We start from the raw sequence: 22,566 nt of genomic DNA, 5'->3' as shown, positions 1-22,566 counted from the left end.
ACCTAGAGCCGGCCCTGATCACAGGTACTTTTTAAACAATCTATTCTAATCCTATTCACAAATAGGAGTGTGAGTGCCATCATAAGCACAAGCCGAGTTCTCTGTTAGCCCTTGCAATTTTATCATCAAGCTTATGATATTTGGTGATTTTCTTAAAGCCCTGGTTCTCAGGGGCAAGTGCTTACCGGAGAATCTCTGCTTTCTGCTTCCGGAGAAAAGCCTGAAACCATGAACAGAGTGTAATTCAAAGGTTCAGAAGCCAGAAAGCCAATAAAAATAACCCATTTTGTGACTTTGTGACTCCTGATGTTTAGCAGCTGACTTTTTTGGAACACTTGGGGTTGGCAATAAACGTATAGGATTTGCTACATATTGGCTGATGCTGTAAAGGGAGGAAGGTCTGATTTCCATAACTAGTGCTATGAACAAATTACTCTGAGACCAGATTCCCCTTCTAGATAGCATAATCTTCCCAGAAAGCCTCTATCTAATTGCCCTAAGTGCAGGGAGCTCAGCAACTGGAGCAGAAACAAGGCAAGCATGTTAGATAGTGAGGGTTTCTGAGCCTCGGCAGTAACCGCAAGGAGATTGGCTAGGTCTGCTCTACATTCTTCCCTTGATCTCTCTGGGACAAATTGATTTCATTAGCTGATTTTTTCCCCCCCTATATGAAGTTCACAATGTCTTTTATTTTGGGGTGATCGACAGAATCAGTCCTCTCCATTCATTGATCTTAATGTTCCTGACTGTCGTGACCCTGCACCAAGATTGATGCTTGCATTGGGTGTTATCAGTGTGAAAACTTAACCCTTCATTTTTTGAACAGCTACAAACAACATTCAGTAATGACATCTGGGGCTTGCAGTGTTTACCATGGAATACCAGGTCAGAGGGTCCAGCTGGTAGCGCTAGGTGCCATGGGGCTAGTAGAAGCCCCTGCTTAGTAAACAGGAGATCCTGGGTTATCACACTTCCCAGAGATTATTCAAGACTTCATCCTTCAGAGAAAGCTAAAGGTAGAGTTGCTGCACCAGTCTCTTCTTGAGATAAACTTCCCCCACTTTGCTAAAATTAGGATGCTTTTGCAAAAGAACTTGATATTTCCAGTGTTCAATTTAAGGACTCCTAACCTGTGGGGGTGAATTCTTCTCTGACGTAACTGTACAGAAGACATAGTTGACCATCAGTTGAGTTAATGTGAAATTAGAGGGGATAAAACTGCTGATAATGCTCCAGCCCAGTCTTGACTATGGAGAGAGTCATCCATTGCTCCAGGATTTTACTCCATGGATTGCATTAGGCAAGAGCAGCCTGTTAATTTCTGTGATTAAAAGGAAATGGTACCAGCAAGTATTGTAGATGAGGAAAGTCCCCTATTCTCTGAACAGAAAATGCCACAATCTGCCAGCATGGGACCCTGCATTTCCTAGGCTGCTCTAGACAGGTAGCTGGGAAGAGATCTGAGTTTTTCAATCACTCAGTGAATTATTAAGAAGAATTAATATGATTTCCTCAGTTTCCCTCCCTCCTTGTAAACTCCCCTATCCTCTCCAAGTAGCCAGCAGCTCACCTTCCCCAAAATATTTTCCTCCACGTTTTTAGTCGTGAGTATTTAAAATTAGCAAACTAAAAGAGAATGTTGATGAAATGTCAGGGACTTCCTTGATGTGCTGCAATGTAGTCTCAGGTTAGTAAGAGCTAGAGCTAAGAAAAGTATGGATGTATTTTTCACAAAAAGAACCAGGCTGCGGAGACATCAGCAGGAAGGAAGCAAGTACCTGCTTGTACCAGGTAGTTCTAGCTGAGGGGGGTTAAGGTAATGGCTTAGAAATCAATTGGGATCTCCCTATGCAGGTTTGACTCCTACAAGCTGTGTGTTCCAATTAGTCTTATTTCTGCTGCCAGCAGATTTATTTCCCCCCAAGCCACAGAAACAAGCAGCCACTCCCACTTCTCCTGGCTTTTCCCATAACCCTTTTCAACCCAGCAGTTAAGAGGCCTGACTTCTAAAGAGAGGCCATTTCACATGCTGCTATGTAATTTTCAAGAAACTTTATCATCAGTGATATCAGCAAATTAATCTAAAGAATGGGTCACCAAGCCCCAACAGAGAGACTTTGCTGGGATTGTTGTGTTAATCCAAATCCCTTCACTAAGGAAATCGGGATGGTTTTAGCAGCCCCCATGAACACACTGCTGTGAGCCTTGGCAGGAATTCCCACAAGGGGCTAGCCAGAGAGCTATGCCTTTTACCTTGTTGTCTCTCTGGAGCAGTTCAAAGGTTGAGTGCATTGGCTGTGTTTCCCCAGATCAGTTTCATCATGCTTTTTCCCTCTGAGTGAATTACAGCGTCCACAATATTCAATCAGTGGCTTCAGACTCCTAACTGTCCCTCATGTCACCACTAAAGACTGTTCACTGTGTTACTGTTGCTGAGTTTCTGTACAAGGCACAATGATGCATTATTTGGAGAGCTATAAGAGGCACAAGTAAAGTTGAAGGCAGTTTCCAGAACTCAAAAGCATTTACCCCATTTAGAGCCCATAATGCAAGAGCTCACTGTTGATTGGCTAGTTAAGGCACCTGCCTAATAAATAGGAGGTGCTGGGGTCAAGTCCCACCAGTGCCCCGGTACTTACTCACTTCCCTCTGACCTTTAGGAAAAGTTTAGATCTCCCTGACAGCAGAGCCGCAAGGCTCACTCTCAGCTGGTGCAATCACTTCACACAGCCTGTAGAAGCTGTCACCATGAGCAAAGCTATTTCAGTGGGTTTCTTGATTTTTGGTTCCAATCCTGCCTGGAACTTTTGGGGGTTTCCGCCCGATACATGGACAAAACCCCTGATGTATTGCTGGGCCCTGAGATTGGAGAGATTTTCAGTCCTTCCCAGGGCTGGATTTCCAATTAGGCACACTAGGCACGTGCCTAGGGGCCTTGGGTGGCAGGTATCGTAGGCTGTGCCTCCCCAAACAGCCTGGTGTGGCCTGCCCACACTCCACTCCCAGGTCCCCTCCTGCCATTCCCAGCGCTCTGCCCTGGCCCAGGCTGGCTGGCACTCAGGCTGGGCTGCCCACCTGGTACACTGAGGCCAGGGGTATTGCTGCGGCTGTGCCGCCCACTGCACTGGGGTCAGGGGCACTGGGGCCATGTGGCCGGGGAGGGGGCCACTGATTTGGACCAACTTCTGTTGGTGAGAGAGACAAGCTTTCAAGCTTATGCAGAGCTCTTCTTCTGGTCTGGAAAACCTACTCAGATGGTCACAGGTAAATACAAGGTGGAACAGATTGTTTAGCATAAGTAGTTAACACATATTTCAAGGGAACATTCAAGGTGAAGTGGCCTGTTAACACCTCTTCTGTCACAGGAGGGAGGGGATAAAGGCAGCTAGGAAGGATGTTAAGTGGGTTACAGATTATTGTAATAAACCATAAATCCAGTGTCTCTATTCAGTCCATGATTTTTAGTGTCTAGCAGAATTATGAATTTAAGCTCCCAGCTTCATCTTTTGAAAGTGTTGTACAGGTTTCCTTTGAGGATGAAGACTAAGAAATTGGCTATAGAGTGATCACTTTGTGAAAAGTGTTCACCCACAGGTGATGTGTTTTTTGTCTTTTAACATTTTCTGGTGTTAACCATTCATGGTTATTGTCTGGTTTTCACATGCTTTTCATCTTTAGCTAGCATCCATCTAACACAGTGTTTTTAAAACTTTTTTTCTGGCGACCCAATTGAAGAAAATTGTTGATGCTCCTGACTCAACAGAGCTAGGGATGAGAAGTTTGGGGTTTGGGAGGGGCTCAGAGCTAAAGCAGAGGGTTGGGGTGCGGGGTGGGGCCAGGAATGAGGGGTTCAGGGTGTGGGAGGGGGCTCTGGGCTGTGGCAGGGGGTTGGGGTGCAGGAGGGGGTCAGGGTTCTGGGCTAGGGCTGGGGGATTTGGGGTGCAGGAAGGGGTTCCAGGTTTGGAGGGGCTCAGGGCTGGGGCAGGGGACTGGGGCATGGACTTACCTCCGGCAGGTCCCGGTCAGCAGCGCAGCTGGGGTGCACCGCGGACCGCGCTGTGCCCCAGATGCAGCCAGCAGCAGGTCTGGCTCCTAGGCGGAGGCATGCAAGCAGCTCCGCGCAATTCTCGCCCGCAGGCACCGCGCCCCCAGTTCCCATTGAACAACTGCAAATAGCATTATTTCTTTATGTGACAGGGGAAGCAGCAAGATAGGTGTATCATACTTTTCAATTTGATGATGTGGCAGAGAAAGAAAAATACAGGTCTTAAAGAATAAGTTGGAGGCATACTGTGGACCTCAAAGAAATGTCACATGTGAAAGGCACAGATTTTTCACCAGAAGTCAGACAGATGGGGAAAGTAGAGACTAATATGTGACTGATTAAAACTGGCAGCATAATCTTGCAAATTTGGAGAACTCTGTGAATCGCTCATTAAAGACCAACAGAGAGTCCTGTGGCACCTTTAAGACTAAAAACATCTGTTAGTCTTAAAGGTGCCACAGGACTCTCTGTTGCTTTTTACAGATCCAGACTAACACGGCTACCCCTCTGATCATTAAAGACCGTGTTGTGTGTAGTATTGTGCCATTCTCAGCACAAGCCAGGTTGTTGAAGGAGACTAAGGCTATGTCTACACTGGCAATTGAACGACAAAACTTTTGTCTTTCAGAGGTGTTAAAAAAAAATCCCCTGAAAGACAAACGTTTTGCCGACAACAAGTGCCAGTGTGAACTATGCTTTGTCGGCAGGAGCACTCTCCTGCTGACAACGCAAACACTGTCATTGGGGGGTGGAAGTTTTTTGTTGTCAGCAGAGCCGACAAACAGCAGCTACATAGTGTGACTTTTAGCGGCAGGGCTGTAGCAACCAGGGCCGGCTCCAGGGTTTTGGCTGCCCCAAGCAGCCAAAAAAAAAAAAAAAAAAGCTGCGATTGCGATCTGCGGCAGCAATTCGGCGGAAGGTCCTTTGCTCCGAGCGGGAGTGAGGGACCGTCCGCCGAATTGCCGCCAAACAGCTGGACTTGCCGTCCCTCTCCAGAGCGGCCGCCCCAAGCACCTGCTTGCCAGGCTGGTGCTGGCCCTGTAGCAACACAGCCATGTCGCTAAAAGCTGTGTAGTGTAGACACAGTCTAATTTAACCCTGGAATGTGCTGTGGACATATGTCATGCTGATGAAATGACTGCAATACTATCAAAGGGGGTGGGTGAACCAGAAAAACATGTGCACACATTGCAGCATAAATCTGCCTTTAGTAAACACCCAGACTCGCAGGCATGGACTGGAGGGCATCCTACTGCTAATAAAAGCCTGAGATCAATATTAGTAAAAAAAGAGCAGTCAGAGGCAATTAAAGGTTGTTAGAAATGTGGCCGTAGCTATACCACAAGGAACTGCCCTGCTGAATGCTGAAGATGTGGCAAACACAATCCTTTTGCCAAAATGTGCAGTTCTGGAAAGGAAAAGTCCCATGGCAAACAGATGTTTCCCCTCACAGAAGCAGATGAGCATTCATAAGAGCAGTTCCTCAGTACAGGGCCGGCTCCAGGCACCAGCTGAGCAAGCTGGTGCTTGGGGCGGCAGACTGTTCGAGGCGGCATTCCGCCCAATCCTAGGGCGGCACAGCCGCTTTTTGTTGTTGTTGTTGTTCCGCTCCAGTCGCCCTGTAGGGGGTGGCAGCACGGAAAACCAAAGCGCCCTGCAGGGCAGTCCTCTTCCTTCCCTCCCCGCCAACTGGAGCGGAGCCCTCGCGGCTGGCGGCAGGAGGCAACGCAGTGGGAGGGGCCACGTGGCAGCGCCCCTGCTGTAGCCCTGGCTGCCCCCTTCTCTCTCTCTCCTGCCCGCTCCCTCCCCTGCCCGCCCGCCCAGCCAGTCCCCCTGCATCCACGCTCCGGCCACGCCGCAGGGTTGTTGTTTTTTTTTTTTTTTGCTTGTGGCGGCCAAAAAGCCAGAGCCAGTCCTTCCTCAGTATGAGTACTGAGCCTCCCAAGGATGAGTGGAATGTGGATTTGCTCATTAATGATCACAAAACCGAGTGGTTTTAAATTCACAGCCACAGGCCAGTGTTATGCTTGTAAAATTATACAACACTTTAAGGGCCAAACCACTTCACAGCTTGAGTATCGATAACCTATTCAGCAGAAAAACTGCAAGTATGTGGTAAATGCAACTTGGATTATGTGTATTGGGTTACAAAATTTGCTGGAATTTCAGGTAGTAGAATCTGACTCATAAACTATACTGGGCTGATAGGCTGTGACAAGTTTAAACTTAGTGCAAAGAGTATGGTAAAGGAAAACCAGAAGGACATTGGGATATATTTAAAGAATACAAGGAGGTATTTGAAGGTTTAAGTGCTTTCCAGTTAAGCACACCATAAAGATTAACTCACAAGTACCAGCTGTAATTCATGCACCTAGAAAAGTTCCAGTGACATTAAGGTACAAAGTAGAAAAAGAATTGCACCATATGGAACAGTTGCAAGTAATGCCAAAAGTGCAAGAATCTACAAAATGGGTCAATTCTATAGTAATTGTAGACAAACCAAGTTGAGATGAAATAAGAGTATGCTTGGATCCAAGACATATGGATAAAGCAATATGAAGGAAACATTTTCAATTGCCTTTAGTAGAAGAAATCACCAGCAAGTTACCAAAGCTGCAATTTTCACTGTCTCAATTGCCAGTAGTGGATTTTGGCAAATACAGCTGGATGACAAAATTTCTAGACTCTGTATGTTCAACACACCAATGGGCATGTACAAGTTTACCAGACTTCCTTTGGGGACCTGTTCAGCTCCCAAAATGATCCATCAGCCATTTGAAGGTTTGAGAGGTGCTGAATGTTATATAGATGACATGCTGGTGTGGAGAAATACCAGATGAGAACATGATGAAAGGCTCTAGAGTATTCTAGAAAGATGTCATGAAAGGAACCTATGACTGAACAAGAGCAAATGCAAATTGGCTCTGACAGATAAAATATTTGAGGCATCACTTGACAAAAGAAGGTCTAAAACCTGACAACTGAAACATTTCTGCAATAACTGAAATGGCCACACCAACCAGCAAGGACGAATTGCAAAGATTTCTTGGAGTGGTTACTTTCCTTGGACAATTTTATCCCCTACATGTCAACAGTAACAACTTCTTTAAGACAACTGTTGGGAAAAGCTGTCAAGTTCGCCTGGATGCCAAGGCATGAGGTGGCATATGAACACTTGAAATAATTGCTTACAAGGGCACCCGTGCTGAAGTACTTTAATGTCAAAGAACCAGTTATGCATCAGTGGATGCAAGTTCTACCAGATTAGGTGTTGTATTGCTGCAAAATGGAGCTCCTGTTTCTTATGTCCCTAAAGCTCTGACAACTACACAACAGCGCTATGCACAAATAAGAAAATAAATGTTGAAAATAGTGTTTAGTTGTACTCAATTTCATCAGTTTATCTACAGGGAAAAAAAGTAGCTCTGGAAACAGACCACAAGCCTCTTGAGGCCATTTTCAGAAAAGCTTTGCACAGTGCTCCACCAAGGATTCAAAGATAGTTGCTAACACTTCTTAATATTAATAGGAAATTGGATACAGCCCAGGGAAAGAGTTAACAGTTGTTGATGCTTTAACAGGCAGGGATACTCACCACCGTACTAACGAGGAAAGGGGCAAGACTGGGCACTGCACGGAGCTCCAAGGGACCAGGTATGGTCAGCATACACCATACCATGGGCCCCACCAGGCAACAACATCCCTTGCTCTCTTCTGCTTCCTAAAAGCTTTGGCTGCAGCAACAGCCCTGGCCCTCCTCACATGCCCTTTCCCAGCAGACCGCCTTTGGGGGCTACACAGCTCCTCACACAACACCTGTCTGGGACCTTGCCCTCACCGACGAGCTGCTCAGCACCTTCTTCCTCTCACAACCCTTTCTTTCTACCCTCCCACTTCCACACGCTCCTCAAACTCACGCCATCACAAACTCACCCATGGCCCCTTTGGCTTTTAAAGCACCTCTGGAGGGCCGCAGCTTCCCAGGCACGCAGATCCTTCCTTTCACCGGGCACTGGACGGACATTTGAAACACAGCAGTTTCCAGGAGGGAATACGCTGCTTTTGGACACTGGTGCCCAGGAAGAATTCCTGTTACTCTTTTCCTGATGGATGGACCCCACTGACTTTCCTTTACCAAGCAGAAATTAGGGACCAGCTGCTGGCTTTCTTTGCAAATGGACCAACCAGGCTGAGCCACGAGGCGTGCGGCAGGATATCCCCCCAAAAAAGCGATGCCGTGACCCGGATTCAAACCAAGGTTGCTGCAGCCACAGCGCAGAGTACTAACCACTATACAATCACAGACAGCTGCCTGCTGATGCAATATCTCTGTAGAAAATGCTCAGCTCTGTACTCACAGGGCAGTCACTGACCTCACTCATGGCCACAAGTATTTCTCAAGTCTCCCCATTACTGTCACATGTAAAATTGTAACAAACAGAAACAAGACAGGAGGCCAGCCTGATGCCTGTCCGTTTTTCTGTCTTCCTCCACTCCTTGACCAAGTCCCTCCCTGTTTGTCTGGGATATAGTCCTCATGCCCCTGGCCAGCGTATTTCCCTTTGCGACTCTGAAATGTGCCCCCACGGGCAGGTCCCGAAGCTGGGCCCAGTAGCGGAAGGCCATGGAGAGGCTTTCACTAGGGCAAGCAGGAAGGGGTGTCCTTGCGAGGTACTTGTCTCTCTGGAGGTGAAAATCAGCTGTGCAGGGTGTGAACGGAAGTCGCCCTAGAAGGAGAATGCAAGGCATGTGCTGGGCAGGCCGGGCATTTCTTTGTCCATCATTCAAAAGGGGGTTACTCTCCCTGTTGGGGAATCAAACCCCTATCTCCTGCATAACAGGCAGGGATACACACCACTATACTAACAAGGAAAGAGGGACAGTTGTGCACAGCACAGAGCTCCAAGGGACCAGGTATGGTGAGCGTACACCATAGCATGGGCTCCAGCAGGCAACAACACCCCTGCCCTCTTCTGCTTCCTAAAGGCTTTGGCTGCAACAACAGCCCTGGGAAAAGACCTGGCCCTCCTCACATGCCCTTGCCCAGCACCTCCTCACACAACACCTGCCTGCGACCTTGCCCTCACCTACCAGATGAGCAGCTCCTTTTTCCTCTCACAACCAGGTCTTTCAACCCTCCCCCTTCCACACTTCAGACTCACGCCCCTCAAACTCACCCATGGCCCCTTTGGCTTTTGAAATGCCTCAGGAAGGCCGCAGCTTTTCAAGCACGCAGATCCTTCCTTTCACCGCGCACTGGACGGACATTCGAAACACAGCAGTTGCCAGGAGGGAATACGCTGCTTTTGGACCCTGGCGGTGCCCAGGAAGAATTCCTCTTACTCTTTTCCTGATGGATGGACCCCACTGACTTTTCTTTACCAAGCAGAAACTAGGGACCAGCTGCTGGCTTTCTTTGCAAATGGACGCAATCAGGCTGAGCCACTAGGCGTGCGGCAGGATACCCCCCCCCCACCAAAAAGCAATGCCATGACTTGGATTCGAACCAAGGTTGCTGCAGCCACAGCGCAGAGTACTAACCGCTATACGATCACGGCCAACTGCCTGCTGATGCAACAGCTATGTGGATCGTGCTCAGCTCTGCACTCATGGGGCGGCACCTACCTCACCTGCAGCCACAGGTATTTCTCAAGTCTCCCCATTACTGTCACAGTCCTCATGCCCCTGGCCGGCGTATTTCCCTTTGCGACTCTGAAACGTGCCCCCACGTGCAGGTCCTGAAGCCGGCTGGGACAACCCCTGGGCCTCACGCTTTGGCAGGCCCCACGTTTCGGGGTGTGTGGGGCCCAGGGCAGCCTGGGGGATTAGCAGGGGGCCTGGCGCTGGCAGCAGCAAGCAACCGAGCCCTAGCCCGCTCTGCCCTGCCGGTTCCCGGGCTTGCTCGGGGGAGGGGGGACAGAAGCAGGAAAGAGGCAGGGCAGGGGCAGGGACTTGGGGGAAGCAGTGGAATGGGGGCAGAGCAGGGGCGGGAAGAGGCAGGGTTGGGGTTTGGGGAAAGGGGTGCCGTGGGGGCGGGCTGGGGCCAGGGCGCTTGCTGATGCCGGCGCCAGGCCCCCCACTGCTGCCAGCCCTAGGTCCCCTGTCAACCTCGCAGGCTGCCCTGGACCCCACATGCCCCTGAAACACGGGGCCCGCCAAAGCGCGGGGCCTGGGGCGGTTGCCCCGGTCCAGCCTATGGACGGGATGGCTCTGATTAAATATAAGCCCAAACATTGGTGGAGCTGGGCTAACGTTCCTGAATATTGGTGGAGCACAGGCACCATGGGCTCATAGAACTCGCCGCCTATGCGTGACATGCCCTTGCCCAGCAGACTGCCTTTGGGGGCTACACAGCTCCTCCCACAACACCCGCCAATAAGATGAGGTAGAGCTGCTGATAGCATAGCTTCTTACCACTGTACTCAGGAGGAAGGAGATTGTTGTTTGAATGTGCGCTGAGTTCTAAGAGACCTGCTTTGCACATATTACTGGGCTTTATAATCCACGCTGTGCAACTGCGATCCTTGCTCTTTCACCAGGCTTAACCGCTTTCCCTGTGACAACAGCAGCAACCCAAGTTAACCACAAACCTCTTCGCCGCTCCATATTTTTTTTTCATTATTTACTTTATTCCTTCGGGCAGTGTGGAGCGCGGCGCACCGTGACACTTGGTGGGGGCTGGGAGGGTAGCAGACTTACAACTTCCAAACAACCAGGGCCGGTGCAACCACTAGGCAAACTAGGCGGTCGCCTAGGGTGCCAAGTGGTTGGGACGCCAAAAAGCCGTGAGCCCCAGCCATGGAGGAGCCAGCACAGCGCAGGGTGGGAGCAGACTTACAACTTCCAAACAACCAGGGCCGGTGCAACCACTAGGCAAACTAGGCGGTCGCCTAGGGTGCCAAGTGGTTGGGACGCCAAAAAGCCGTGAGCCCCAGCCATGGAGGAGCCAGCACAGCGCAGGGTGGGCAGCAGCCCTGCAAAGGCGCCACTAGCAGGGAGCAGCTGCGCCCCCCCCATGCCCAGGTTGCGGCCCAGCACACCCCCCTCCCCGCTCCTGCAGGCTGCAGCAGATGCATGTGGGCGGCAGCCCCCGTGCACCCCCCCCAGCTCCCCCATCGCCGTGCTCGGGCTCTGCGGCTCCCGAGCATGTGAGCCGCCGCTGCCACCTGGGCACGGGGCCCTGAGCCTGCTCCGGGGAACCGCAGAGCCCGAGTGCAGCAAGGGGGGAGCTGGGGGGGGCACACGGGGACTGCCACCCGCATGCATCTGCTGCAAGAGCCTCCCGGGGAGGCGCCGGGCTGCAGCCCGGGCAGGCGCACCCCCCGGTTCCCCCCTCACCGCGCTCCGGTTCTGCAGCTCCCCGGCATGTGAGCTGCCGCCGCCACCACTGCCCCTGCTGGAGGGCTCTGACGATCTGCTGGGGACAGAGGCGGCGGGCGGCATCGAAGCGCGCAGCCGCCTCCTCCCCGGGCTCCAACTTTCCTGACTCCCGCCGGTCTCCAGCCCGTGTGCCCCAGGCCAGGCGCTTCCCCAGCACAGCAGCAACCGGAGCTGGGGGGGTGGAAAGTTACTTGGGGTCCCGCAGTTCAGGGAGCCGGGAATGTTGAAGCCCGGGGAGGAGGCGGGTGCGCGCTCACATGCCCCCATCGCCCCTGTCCCCCGCAGATCGCTGGAGCCCTCTGTGAGGGGCAGTGGCAGCGGGTGGCATCCGAGCGCACAGCCGCCTCCTCCACGGGCTCCAACTTTCCTGGCTCCCGCTGCTCTCCAGCCCGTGCGCCCCCGGCCGGGCGCTTCCCCTGCGCAGCAGCAGCCGGAGCTGTCGGGGAGGGAGTTGCTTTGGGCCCCATGGTTCAGGGAGCTGGGAAAGTTGGAGCCCAGGGAGGAGGCGGCTGCGTGCTCGGATGCCGCCCGCCACCTCTGTCCGCTGCAGATCACCGGAGCCCGGCGTTGGCTCCTGCCCTGGGAGTGGCAGCAGGAGGCGGCGCAGGACTAGGAGGGATGCTGCTGTGGACCATGGCCACCAGGCAGAGTGGTGTTCCCAGGAAATGTTCCTGACCATCACTGCCTGGCTGGCTTGGCAGGAAACCTTTGCGGTGCCGACTTGAACCTGGGAGTTGTAAGTTGCAGCCCCTCAGGGTCCCCTTCACTGCATGTTGCATGGGCCAAGCCTCCACAGCTCAAAAAACCCCTGGACTTTCTAGTTGTATTTCCCTGTATGGATTAATCTGGGATTTCTATGAGAAAGCAACCTATATAAAAAGTTACATGATTAAATACTTGATATTTGCATTAACCTAACTTTCAAAAATATGCCCCAACTTTTTTTATTGCAGTGTTTAAATCAAGAAAACAATTCCAGTTGCAATGATGTATCCTGCTCTTTAAACTGTTCAGAAAGCCACAGCATACAAAGAAATTAATGTAGCTAACATTTTAAAAAGTAATTCAACTGATTATAAAACACAGCCACAAAACTAAGAAAATCATGCCAAGACAGTTGGTTTCACACTTCCCAGATAAGGAAGTGATCAGTAAAGTAAGAAACACATATTATGCATAAGTGGAGTCAATGTCAAATAGAAACAGAAGTTTCAGTAAATATTAGTTTAAACTTAAAGACAAACTTTACAATATGAAATCATATGGGAGGGGCCGATTTTATAAAGAACATTTCAAAAAAGCACTTTTCATCAGTTGTTGGAAAGTTGTCAGGTGATTTTTAAGTAGAGATATCAAAGATCTGCAAATGTGTTATTGAACTTATTACTATGAACACTTGAAAAGGACCAGGGTGATGGGGTTTAGCTACAGCAACACATGATTTTTATACAATCCCTTCTGCTGTCACATTATTTAAAAGAGACAAAGTGGATGAGGTGATATCTTTTATTGGACCAACTTCTGTTAGTGAGAGGGGCAAGTTTTAGAACTATACAGAGTTCTTCTTCAGGTCTGAAAAAGTACTAACAGTGTCACAGCTAAACACTAGAGCTAACAGATAGTTAAGCACAAGTAGTTAGCACATATTCAAGGGGACCATTCAAGGTGAAGTAGCCCATTAACTCCCTTGCCGGGGTGCCCTCCCGGCGCTCAACCAGCGCGACCCCATCGCCCGCAGGGGCAGTGCCCCGCCATGTGTGGCCGCCCAAAACTCTGCCCCCGGTAGAACTGATGCTGGCTCACAGACCACCCCACGGGCACCAAACACCAGAAGAGCCGACGGAACCCTGATACATTAACTCCCTTGTAATCCCAGGACAAAAGGGGAGATTAGTGGGTTGCAAATTATTGTAATTAACCATAAATCCAGTATCTTTATGAAGATCATGATTTTTAATGTTTAGCAACGTTTTGAATTCAAGCTCCCAGGCTCATCTTTTGAAAAGTGTTTTGCAGGTTTCCTTTGAGGACCAGGCCTGATAGGTCAGATATCCAGTGATTTTGTAGAGGCCCACTCATGAGTTCTGAATGTTTGAGGTTGGCAATACTGAATATTACATCATGACACAAAAGAAATTTAAATCAAGGTTTCTCAAACTTTTTCACAGGCCGCATCTTAATACAGTTATTGTTTCATGGGCCAAATCCTCCCTCTCTGTATTAATTCTAATGAATAATGCCACATTATGCAGTATTCATTTTTGAAAGTTTATAATAAGCGATGCTTGGCGGGAGGGGGGCGCAAAGTAGAAGTTTCACCTAGGGTGCAAAATATCCTTGCACCGGCCCTGCAAACAACTGTACCAAGTCGGCATCCCCTGGAATGCTCCGCAGCAGAGGGAAGAAAGCGAAGTTTCCAACTGCATGTCGTACTACAATAGGTCCTGTTAGGCGGGGGAGGGAGACTTCACTTAATGTCCATGTGTTACGTGCCAGTGATGCAGTGGGAGCGGAAGGAGGAATTGAGAAGTTTGTGCAGAAGACCCCCATATAAAGAATCATTTCCCTGCTCTGCAGCAGTTAGATCCGCCTCAGGTCTGCTGGTAGGGTGATCAGACAGCAAGTGTGAAAAATCGGGATGGGGGTGGGTGGTAATAGGAGTCTATATAAGAAAAAGACTCAAAAATTGGGACTGTCCCTATAAAATCGGGCCATCTGGTGTGGTCACCCTATTTGCTGGGTGCAGGTGTCTCACATTACAGAGGAGTTTGGGCAGCATGTACAGTGCGAGCTTAGCCCCTTCCCATGACTAGAATTCAAGGGTCCCTGGCTGCCTCACAAGAGACCATGAGACGTGTCAGTAACCTGCCCTTAGGATGGGCTTGGAAGGACTTGGAAGGGCGCAGGTTGTAGTGCGCTCAGCTTTGTTTCAGGGAATTTCTTAGAGTAGCCAGCCAGAAACACGTTAAAGGAGATTATTGAATAATAACTTGCGTGTCCGTTTTAAGAACAAATCATGACTGTACTTTTAAAAAGAAAGGTAATGTCAAAGCAGCTCTAAATGGAGTTCAGAAGGGCTGAGCTACTGTCCCCCTGCCCTCTGGAATCACCCCGAATGCTGTCATGAATTGGTCTCTTGTCATTTGTGTGCACAGGTTTCTTTCTCCCTTCAAAAGCCTGTCCTCAAAGCTGCTTTAGTTGTCATGGAATGACGAATCACTCGTGATAGCATGGCGCTCTTCACAGGTAAAAGCTACAAAAGGCTGTGTATGGCTGGCCGGTTAGCTCAGTTGGTTAGAGCGTGGTGCTAATAACGCCAAGGTCGCGGGTTCGATCCCCGTACGGGCCACAGCTTTTGCAACTCGGGCAGTTGCCCTTGGAAGGAAGGAGGAAAAGCCTTTTCATTTACCTTTGGGGACAGGAGGAAACAAACATCTGCATGGAACAAAAAGGAAAACCAAAAAAAGTCAGACGTTTGAGCTGCAAGACGCCGGGGTAAAGACTCCTTTCCCCACTCTGCAGCACTTAGATGATTCCTCCCCCGTACCCACTTGCTGGGTACAAGTGCCTCAGGTTACAAAGGGTCTTGGGCAGCAGCTACAGTGCGAGCTCAGCCCCTTCCCGTCACTACAGCTGGAGGGTCCCTGGCAGGAGCCCGGGCTGGGCAATGAACCACTTTCCCCTCCGAGTCTCAGTTCCGGCTGCAGAGAGAATGTTGATTTTTTCGGGGCTAAACGCTGCTGGGAGCTAGTGTAGGTTCATTATTTCCAGAACGGAGCCTGCCTTACTAAACTCATGTTCCTGATTCAAACCTATTCCCGCTGCGAGAGACGGGATCAGAGCGACCGCTCTTCCATTGCAGCTCTGCGCTCTTGCTTTAACACTTTCCTCTGGTTAGTCGGTTCATTATAGCGTTGAGGTGACTGCAAGGGGAGACGTTTTTGGTTGTCCTCTTCGTTCTCATGCGCAGTTGTTTGCTTGCTTCTGTCCCCAAAAGTAAACGAAAAGGGCAACTGCCCGAGTTGCAAAAGCTGTGGCCCGTACGGGGATCGAACCCGCGACCTTGGCGTTATTAGCACCACGCTCTAACCAACTGAGCTAACCGGCCAGTCATGTTGAGATTGTCCACATGTGTGTAGTTCAGGAGAGCAAAATTGTCTCAGGCACATTTCAGCACAAAGGTTGAAGTGTCTATGCCATTAGATAGAGATTTTCTGGGTCATTTTATTCAACTTTAAACATTTAAATAACACATGTTTCTGAATAAATAAATTAATCCACACACATGAATTGAATGAGCACAATTAGTTACCAACAGTGCTGGGGGACCTAATAGGGGAGATGGCCCATTCTCTTGTAAGGGTTTGTGAGAAAAGCTTCGTGAAGGATGTTTAGAATGCAGGACATCTAATGTTCATAGAATAATACAGCCTGGGGATGGGGCAAAAATGCTAGAATTTAGCCCTTAAAGTGCCTGGCTAATCACCTAGAAGGAAGCAATTAACCCTCTCCAGTCAGTAGTCGTGGCCGAGTGGTTAAGGCGATGGACTAGAAATCCATTGGGGTCTCCCCGCGCAGGTTCGAATCCTGCCGACTACGTAGTATTTTTGGCTAAGTCCATTTTTGCTACCTGTAGATTTATTTCCTCTCGCCCCCGACACAAAAGTAAGCAGCCGTTCTCAGTTCTAGCTGCCTTTCTCAAAATCCTCATAATAAATGTATCATTCATGACACCAGCAAAACTACACGCTAAAATAAGAGTTCTGGAGAGAGGCTCTGTTGAGAGGATTGTGTTAATTTAACCTCTCCAAAGAGGGAAAAGGGAAGCCCAGAAATTCAATGGAAATCAAAAGCAAGCATGTGGGGCATTAGAACAGATCCCGCATCCACGCTGCAGGTTCTGAGCTTCACCGGGAACTCCAAGGTGCTAGCAGAAAGTATAACTCCTCGGAGTCTCCCTTTTATGTCCCTGGGGCGGCTGGCAGCCCGAGTTCTTGGTCTGGTTTTCCCCTTTAACAATGTCACCTCCCCCCTCTTTGGTTGCTTTGCAGGCTGCAGCAATCGCCCTATCCTCCTCACAGCTTAGGGGTTTAAACCCCCTGCCTGCCTCTTAGCTCACCTCTAAGGGACAGAAATGGCATTTGCAGATATAGAATGACGGGTTACTGGAAGGACACGGGGAATTAAAAGCCACGTGCAAAACCCAGTAAATTTCTTGGGTTCAGCAGCCTTTATCCTTTGGGTCTCGGAATTAGTGGCCCCTATAATCAGTACTAGGCACTTTGGCTTAGCTGGTTAAGTCGTCTGTCTAATAAACGGGAGATTTTGGGTTCAAATTGTAGCAGCTCCCCTGCTTGTTTCTTCTTCTTCCCCTCTATTTTCCTCTGGTTTGCAACAGCCTGGAGAACCCCCTACAAGCACAAAGGCAAGGCTCACGCCCTGGCTGGTGAGAATCGCCCCCCCGCTATACTTATCAGTAGAGGCAAAGCAACATAGGAGAGCTGCTTCACTAGGCATTTTCAGATCAGACCCTGCCTGGGAGAGTCAGGTGTTCGGTAGCCCTCAAGCAAACCCTGAGCTAGAGAACGAAATGCTGAAGAGCTTTTTTCACTGCTTGATGATCATTGTATCCCAGCCAAACGTTTTCGATAACGTTTCTCCTACCTAGTCTCGTCGTCAAAGGTTTGCTTTGTCCTCGAGGCAGCAGCAGGGGCTTGCCCACCTGTGACTATTGCCGCCTCACGTAGCAGGCTATACCTAGCTTAAAGCACAAGGCGAGAAAGGAATGAGAGGTGAATCTAGGATTGTGAACCTAGGAGGAGACTGAAATTGTGTTTTGGTCTTTCCAAAATAAAAAGCAAATGAATTTTTATTTCCTGCTGTAACCAAATAATACAAAACGCGCCCGGGGATCAAACCCCCAAGGGGGTCATTATTAGCACCACACTTTAATCGAGCTATCTAACACGTTCCTGTCGCTTCCCTGTTCAACTCTCAAGAGGGCAATGCTGTTTCTGGTACATTTGCTTGGAATCAGGAGTGATGTCACAATGGCATCTGCTGGAGATTTTCTGTTACGTTATTAAATCATGAATGATGAGGAGAAAGTGAATAAGGAAGGGTTATTTTTCACTTCACATAACACAAGAACCCAGGGCCACCCACTGAACTTAATATGCAGCAGGTTTAAAACATACATAAGGATGTACTTCACCCAATGCACAGTTAACCTACGGAACCCATTGCCAGGGGATGTTGTGACAACCGAAAGTATAACTTGGGATCAAAAAAGAATTTTAGAAGTTCATGGAGGATAGGTTCACCAATGGCTATTAGCCGAGATGGGTAGAGAGGCAACCCCAGGCTCTAGATGTCCTGCTGAATGCTAGAAACTGGGACTGGACGACAGAGAATGGACCACTTGAAAATTGCCCTCTTCTGTTCACACTCTCTGAAGCATATGGCAGGATCCTGGTCTAGTTGGACAATGTCTAACCCACTATGGCCATTCTTAAGTTAAGTTTAAAATGCTCAAGCCTTTTTAGCCCACAATTCACAATCTGAGTGAGAACATTCTCACTTTTCATGATGTCATAGGCGTGACCCCTCATTGTTAACTGCATTTAACTTAACAACCCTTCCCAGCCCATGTCCCCTTAAGGTGGCAGCAGGTCAGGCAGCCATTATCCCATAACCTTTCCCCGGCATTCCCTAATACCAATGACCTTGCAAAGAGCATCAGTGGGTTATGAATAGCCATGGCTGCATGCTACTCTCCCTGGACACAGAGCTGATCCCACTCCAATCCCTCACCTTGAGCTACCACGGTGTTTCTTAATGCCCCTCTCCATAATACAGAAGGTCTTACTCTCCCACAGCCTATTCTCTTGCCTTAATGCAGAAATCACACACACCCTTTCACATTTGGCACAAGCTAACCTTCCAAGTACAACTCTGTGCTGCCAGGGCTAAACTGCTATTGTTATTTGAGACGCCAGCTCGGGCATACTTACCTGATGTGCAATTGTACCTCCTGACTGCTGTGTAGACACACCCTCAGAGACAACTTTTTCCATGCTGGTCCTACCAGCTTTAGCTACCCTTGCAAAATAAGAACCCATATTTTAGCCGATGTACCAATGGTACAAGTGCCAACGTAGGTAGCCATCAGCAGATTTGCCTGAGTTGCTGGTGAAAATCCCAGGGCACTGTCAACACTAGCGGCTCAGCAGTGTATCAGTTTACACCATTAATGGCCATTGTAGGAAGACAGTTACTAGTTTTGCTGTTGTAAAAACACCAACTGAGAGCTAGGAAAACCTAAAATTCTACCTCATCTGCTTGGCTCAGATTGATTGGACAATTAAAAGTAAAGTTCTGTCTCTTTTTCCATTCTTCTTATTTTACATCAACTACTTCCTTCAGCCAAGACTCTTGATGTGCAGATTTTAAAGCATGTGGAGGAAAATATTAAATCACATTTCTAGAGTGACAGATTTCTATATTCAAAACATTTGAAACCTTAGAATAAATTGAGATTATTACTTCAGAGAGCAAATTAAAAAAAAAGAAAACTTTGTTGTCAGAAGTGGGATTCGAACCCACGCCTCCAGAGGAGACTGCGACCTGAACGCAGCGCCTTAGACCGCTCGGCCATCCTGACAGCTGTGAAAAAAAGAACAGCTCTACAGGTAGAAATGTTTAATTGGTGCATGATAATTATATTTTTCTTAGTATTTAGATTCCTGAGTGAGCTATATACTTTTTTCTAAGCTCCTTCCCTCAGTAGCAAATACTAGCAGTGCAGATTTCTGGGTGCTGCTGCCACTTTGTGACTTTCTCCTCTCACACATTTCTACACATCTTCTGGAGTAACATACAGTGTATATGTGTATCATTTCATAAAAATAAGACAGTTAATTGTGGGTTCCTAGTATAGAAGATACTAGGGTTGGTTTTGTCACTCACATAATTGATACAGGCATGCTGACTGCCCTACCTGGCATGATTATAGCTCACAGGACTTAGATACTTGGGATGTGAAACATTCAATGAAATTAGGAAGCACTTTTCCTTTAGGGCTAGATACTTGACTACTTTCTGCTGTTCAGAGCACTAGAGATTCAGTTCATCCTTCAAATACAGTAAGTAACCAGTCACATCTTGGCACATATCCAGTCATTGCCACCTGCAAATCGTTACTTCCTATAAGATTTGGTACTGATTTAAAATGTTTACATAAGACCTTTAGTGACTGTGGCCCTGGCATGGACTAGTGTGCTCTGTATTATTTCTACTTAACTGCAGAAAAAGATTCCAGGGGAGCATTATCAGAATTTTTATTACAAAGAGATCACTTATTGACAATGTAGATAGAAAAATGAAGACATCCCTCAGAGCCATTTCAAACCTGCAATTAATTCAGCCTTTTGTTTTATAAGTAATAGTAAAAAAATGAAAGTAAGGTCACATTCATAATTTTTCCACTACTATTCATTAAAATATCTAGATAACACCAGGGCTCGTATACACAGACTGACATTTGTGTTAGTGACAGTTTTAGAAAATAAATATCTTGCTCCTACCCTTTGTGCCTCTAACACAAAACCCTCTTTTATTATGACCATTACTGAGGACAAAATCTAAAAAGTTAATATTTGATCTTTATTGCCAAGTCCCATCAAACATTATTTACGCTCTACTGCTCCTTTAATGATATTCAAAGGCTGCTTCTTTTGCCTGCTTGTTTTTTAAACTGAAATATAAAGAAATATCACATTCTCAAGTCTCTTTTTGCTGGAGGACTTTGGCATCTTGGAAAATATAACTACAGATATCAACCATAGCTCTGACTACACCTGAAGGCTTCCCAGCCACTAGCTGAGTGGGGAGAGGGTGTCTTTCTGCTCACAACTCCCCCTGCCAGTTACTAACTTTGTCAGGCAGGTCTTCAGTGGCTCAACCCTCTAGCTAAGTCACACGTAGTCAAAACAAGACACATGAAGGTGTAAAAGGTCCAACAGGGCCTGTCTCTGTGCCCTTGTTACTGTATTTAGTCCTGTCTCTGGGCTCAAGCTTTAAGTCTATGTCTGCCCTGGTGTACAGCACTGGCCCCAGGGCTTTCTCCCTAGAGATTCTTTAAGTCCTGCCTTCACTTGGGCCTCTAAACAAGTCTTATTCCCTTCTTGGGACTTAGCCCACCCTGTCAGTGGCTGGTGGAGGGACCTAAGCCTGCCCAGCATTCCAGGTCCCTACCCAGGGACCCTACAAATATTAGCCTGTGCTGTTTCCTTTAACTCCATTTCGGCTTCTGCATTCCCTGAGCCACTTCCTCTTCACCCTTACCTCAGGGCTAAAGTTCTTCCTCACAGAATGCCAATGTCACCAGACCCCATCTTCTGGTTCTCCCTTGAGCTCCAGCAAGGAGCACCTTTCTCACTCCTCTGGTCCCTGCCAGGAACTGAGCTGCTCCTTTTACCTGAGCCTGCTTCCTTGCAGTCTTTCTAGGCAGGCCTGGAGGACCCACCTTCACTGCTCCTTTTTCCGAGGACAGGTGCGGCAGGACTGCAATGCTTCCAGCAGGGGGCCCCAAAGAGGAGGGATATGGCAGGAACTGCTCAGGCCCTGCAAGGCTTCCAGCAAGGTACACCCTAGACCGTCACACACAGTTTTTAGAATAGCCCAACTAGGTCCTAGATAATCCAAACAGGATACAATGTAACAAAAGAATGCTTAGTGTGTATATCCAGAAACATCCCTTAAAAAGGTGAGGCCAATTAGACTAGGTTAATAACCTCTCTAGGGAAAGGGATGGAACTTCCCTGATGGGACATTTTTAGTTTACCCTGGAGAATACACCATTGGGACCCTATATTGGCAGGAATAGAATCAGACTTTCCAAGTTTCTGTGATTTTAATCCCTATCTCCCCATTTTGCTGGAGAGCATATGTAATTTTAAAAATGGAAAAATTTTCCCTGAAGACTCTGGAAAAGTCAAACAAGAGATGTGCTGTGCTTCTTGTAGGGGATTTAGGGATCTTTATATGAGGGGGTGGGGGTGTCACATAAGCCATTTGCCCCTTTCTAAACCTACAGCGACCCCACAGCCATTTTGCAGCCAGGCCAGAGCTCTTCCCCTCTGGATGGAGCTATGGGCACACATTCAATGTATGTGAATACTGACAAGTGTTTGCCCCCATCCCCTCAGGTAGCTCGGGGGGTGGTGGGATGGAATAGCACTGCAATTTTTTGCAAATCTCATATTATACGGGAACAGGTGTGGAGATGGTCTTTCCTAGTACCTCATAGGTTCTGAGGACTCTACAGGCTGATCCTCTAGAAATCTGAGGGTCTAGAGAAGGACTTCAGCCAAAGCCAACCTACACACTCCAGAAATGCCACAGCTTCTAACAGAGATCATTAGAGACAATATATATTGCTCACTCTCATGTGACATGGTATTCATCTTTTATCACTTTGACCCATCCATATGAGATGAGTAAGAACAGGAAATGAAATCCCAGTTTCATACCACTGCTCCTGTGCGTCACACCTTTATTACATAGTATGAGAAATAAACTATGTCTTTGGTAAAAGTGGAAACAAAATCTGCTGAATTATTCAGTCTGTAAGGGCACTTGTCAAGAGAATTGGCGGTGATGGTTGCAGGCGTCTTTGGAAGTTGGATCCCAAAGGAAACATGCAGTGGAGAGGAAATCAGAGTGTATTCTGTATGCATGGCTTTGGAAGTGGGAGAGGAAGAACAAGTATAACAAGCTGGGAGGGTTTGCCTGAAAACCCCATTCTTTAGCAGACGATGATCCTACTTGAAAACAGACAACAAACACTTTCTATTGCAAGTAGATTATTACTGCATCTGCTATAAAGTGGGAAGGACCTAGGATGTAGGCTGATCAGTCCTCAGGGAGGAACCCTGCGAGCATCCAAGCCTGGGGAGAAGGCCTGGTCTGGAGTTTGCATTTCATTTTGATTTCTTTATATGAGTGTGACTGAAACCCAAGGAGGGGGTAAAATTCCTGCCACCTGCATGTATTGTGTTTGGAGCAGGGAGAAGCTACCTCTCACTTAGATATAAAACATCTGCTTGAGAAGTACAAAGGAATATAAATAAAATTTGTTA

The 22,566-nt window shown here is 48.2% G+C and overlaps 4 non-coding genes across 4 annotated transcripts; 2 read left to right on the top strand and 2 right to left on the bottom strand.

The window, feature by feature from the left end:
- Nucleotides 1-14,700: 14,700 nt before the first annotated feature.
- On the top strand, nucleotides 14,701-14,774 carry TRNAI-AAU (transfer RNA isoleucine (anticodon AAU)). Its single transcript has one exon. It is a non-coding gene; the product is annotated as a tRNA-Ile (tRNA).
- A 685-nt stretch (nucleotides 14,775-15,459) lies between these two features.
- TRNAI-AAU (transfer RNA isoleucine (anticodon AAU)) lies at nucleotides 15,460-15,533 on the bottom strand. The gene has a single exon. It is a non-coding gene; the product is annotated as a tRNA-Ile (tRNA).
- A 409-nt stretch (nucleotides 15,534-15,942) lies between these two features.
- On the top strand, nucleotides 15,943-16,024 carry TRNAS-AGA (transfer RNA serine (anticodon AGA)). Its single transcript has one exon. It is a non-coding gene; the product is annotated as a tRNA-Ser (tRNA).
- A 2,981-nt stretch (nucleotides 16,025-19,005) lies between these two features.
- On the bottom strand, nucleotides 19,006-19,088 carry TRNAL-CAG (transfer RNA leucine (anticodon CAG)). The gene has a single exon. It is a non-coding gene; the product is annotated as a tRNA-Leu (tRNA).
- Nucleotides 19,089-22,566: the final 3,478 nt, after the last annotated feature.

The sequence above is a fragment of the Chrysemys picta genome, chromosome 1 (assembly GCF_011386835.1).
Source record: "Chrysemys picta bellii isolate R12L10 chromosome 1, ASM1138683v2, whole genome shotgun sequence".
Classification (NCBI taxonomy): domain Eukaryota; kingdom Metazoa; phylum Chordata; order Testudines; family Emydidae; genus Chrysemys; species Chrysemys picta.
Note: the sequence above shows the minus strand (reverse complement) of the source record. Positions and strands in the feature narration are given on the sequence as shown.